This window comes from Pteropus vampyrus, unplaced genomic scaffold (genome assembly GCF_000151845.1).
Source record: "Pteropus vampyrus isolate Shadow unplaced genomic scaffold, Pvam_2.0 Scaffold726, whole genome shotgun sequence".
NCBI lineage: Eukaryota > Metazoa > Chordata > Mammalia > Chiroptera > Pteropodidae > Pteropus > Pteropus vampyrus.
Window position 1 is genome coordinate 13,642 of NW_011889507.1, and position 3,442 is coordinate 17,083.

General features: G+C 50.9%; 1 protein-coding gene across 1 annotated transcript in view; it reads right to left on the reverse strand.

Moving 5' to 3' along the window:
- The window catches only part of LOC105309354 (transforming acidic coiled-coil-containing protein 2-like), a 126,357-nt gene that overhangs the window by 4,453 nt on the left and 118,462 nt on the right, over window positions 1-3,442 (reverse strand). The gene's annotated exons all lie outside the window — the stretch shown is intronic.

Genomic DNA, 3,442 nt, shown 5'->3' on the forward strand with positions numbered 1-3,442 from the left:
TTGGGGACAGGTGGTGGTTTCTGGACATGGTGTGAGACAAGGAGCCTATGATGTGGGCCGCTGACCAAGAGGACAGGCCGCCCAGACCTAACTCCTTCTCCCACTGCCGTAAGGCCCAGGCACCCGCCCTGATGGGCCAGGCCTCCGGGGGATCGGCACTGGGGACTAACACCCCTTCCCTCGCAGTGGTGCCTGTTTCTAGGACTGCCCCCGCCCCGCCCTCGAGCTTGCCACTTAAATGTGCCTGTTCCCAAGTCACCCCGACAGCTCCTTCGTCCTTTATACTGGGTCCCTGTCACCCAAAGTGGGATGCGTTAGGCATCACAACCAGCATCTGTCACATCCACACATTAAATCGACCCCTGTGCACACCGCACCCCTGGGCAAGCCGTACGTATGGGACATTCAGGTCCTGCCTCTCCTGGTTCGGGGTTAAATTCAGGGCTGGCACACCGCACAGCCTGTGGTCCTGCTGGGACTCACCCCAGGAGGACACGACCCGATGCGGTCCGGCCAGGAGCGTGTGGGTGGGAAGCAGTAAGGAGCTACAGCCGGACACCCCAGACCCGAAGGCCTTTCCTCATCGGTCATGTTTTCTGACCGAGGCAGAGGGGATCCTGCTGCCGCCCCACAAAGGCTGGGCTGGGCTGGCTCTCGGTCTGAAGGGAAACGCAGGCCGAGGGCCACCAGGAGTCACCCCAGCACATTCCATGTTGCTTTTCCTCCCCTTGGGAAGATTTTGTTTTTATTCCAAGTGGTTGCACTTTTGTGTTGGTGACAGTTTAAGCCCATACTGCCAAAATGACTGGGCTATGTCACCTGCGGCCGAAATATACAGGCAGAGAAAAGAGCAAATTGGAGATTCAGCTGCTATTTTCTTTCTATGTGTCAGTGGTTCCCAGGGGGGTCAGTGTGTCTATGCGAACAATGGTCAGCTACTTCCCTGGGCCAAGGTCACCAGACAATAGACGTCTTACAAAAGCGGTACAGATCACTGTGGCAGGGAAAACTAGTCCTTACACTCCAAGGCAGCCCACCCCACGAAATGTTTCTCTAGCCTGCTCCTCCGAAATGCACGAGGACGTGGCTGGGCTGTCCCTCCCACTCACACTCAGTAGATTCGTGTGACAATATTTTCTAAATCAAAATCCGGACACAAGGTCTGAGAACAGTCTGTAACTGACAGGAAGTCAGCCACCGGCTGATATTTGTCAATCGCCATCTCTGACGCGCTTGGCGGGGGCAGGCAGGGCGGCGGGGCACCCTAGAACCCTTCATACTCAGTCTGAACTGCTTATCGGGCATATGCTCAATTCTGCCTCGAATTTCTGGACAGGACGATACTGGATTTTTAGTGGCCAAACTTGAAGCAATTCATTCTGCCTTTAAGCTACAGCCTGAGAATATCAAGAAATAAATCTAACAGGGGCGGAAAAAAATATCCAAACTTGGAAGCCAGGCAAAAACATTTTCTGCACGCCCGATCATCGGTATCACGCTCCCCTCCAGCTGCGGGGGTGTCGGGGCGAACGGCCTGCGGCCCTTTGCTGTAAAAAGGGTTTTACTGGAACACCGCTACGCCCACTCACTAATGCACTGTCTGTGGCTGCTTTTGAGCTAAGGTGACAGAACTGAGTAGTTGTCACAGAGACCAGATGGCCCACAAACCTACAATATTTACTATCTGCCCTTTAAAGGATGGCTTTACTGTGACCCTTTGGCCCTGGCCTAAGGGTCACCTGACATCTCAGGAAGGTCTTGCTTTCATTTACTATTTATTCTGGATTAGAGTCCAGTCTTAGCACAGTTAGACATTAACTTGTAAAAATAGAAAAGTTGTAAATGATTACTGTTCAGTAGAAAGGCACATTGTAGAAAAAAATACAACGCCTCAAAGGTGATGATTTGTTGGTCCTGCTTAACTAGTGTTAACCGGCTTGACGGCGAACTCCGCAAGCATAATCCAGCCTTCTTCACCCCACTGGCTGTGAGTCGGTTTCTCCTATGTCTTCCATTCAGCCAGCTGTGCTGTCCTGTCAGTTCCCTTGTTACTGAGTTAAACAGGTCCCAGACCCAGACGTGTGCTCGGGGTGCATGTATGTGAGAGTTACGCTTTTAGCTTTTTGGAAGATTATACTGTGCCCCACCCCGACGATGCCCGATGGTTAGCAAAGAAGCTTCCGGACCACACAACATTCTGGAGAGGCGGAGCACGGCAGCAGCAAACCGGTACCTTGGTGTCCTGGCGGCCGCGGGAAGCCAGGGCAATGTGCCTGGCCAGCTCCAGGGCTTCTATCCGCATGATGGCAAACTCTAGCTCCTCCTGCCAGGGGGATGGGTGTGAGCAGCCGCAGGGGGATGCACCGAGACAGGACGTAAAACTTTCCACATCCGAGAGATGAATGGCCCCGTGAATGTGTCATGACAGATACTCAGAGAAAACACACGCTCTGGCTTTCTTTCACAAGTGACACCTCAGCAGATCATGAAATCATTATTTAATTTCCTTTTTTTCCCCTCTCCTCCCCCAATAAAATTGCCCTTGGAATGTCTGTCAGGAAATAGTATGCCTTTGAATATGAAATGATCTTTAAAAATCAAAATTTTTACTGTACTGTTTCCTGTCTTCCCTTTTGTTTGCTCAATGTACAGCTCGCCAGCGATTTCCATGAGGGGATGGGCACCTCCCACCTCTCTAGGTTTGCTCTGAATGTCCCCGTCGAGAGGATATCAAATTAAGTTGTCAAATTTAAAGCACAGCGTAGGTAATTGTTTTGGTTCCAGATGCGAGGCCCGAGTCCAGATGTTATCTCAGTGGGAGTCTGAGAGCCTCGTATTCATAAGTAGCTTGGCTCGATGGTGATCTAATTAATATCCTCAGTTTCGTGAATAAATCACAGAAACTGCTTTTGGGGCTATCAAAACTTCTGAAAAATGACCGAGCCCCATTTCCAAATGGAAGTACAAATGGTCTGTTCCACATACAATCGCATACTTTATGTCATTTTGGCGTCTTGGGTAAAGAACACCACATATATCAGTCTTTGAGGGGGAAGTTATTTCATCTGGAACATTCTCAGCAATTCTTCATTAAATCCTGCCTCATTGCATCTGGGGTTCAGAGGTTCATTCTCTACTGAGGTTTCGACAAACTCCCCAAAGGTCACGCATGGGCTACAAACCTGAAGTTTCTGAGCAAATACTGGGGGGTTCTTTTCTGCTAAGTCGGGTTCCAGATAGTCAAGCGCACCACAGAGAGAGGCGGGATGGGCCAGCCTGCTGAGGAGGGCGTCAGCAGCGGCAAAGGAACCCTCAGGAGCTGTCTGAAGGCCGGCGGAAGAGCACACGGAGGAAAAATAGAGGAGAACAGAGTGATATCGGCTCCAGCAAGGACCACGCATCTATCTGCTGGACATTGCTACCCTTAAGGCTAAAGAGAGGA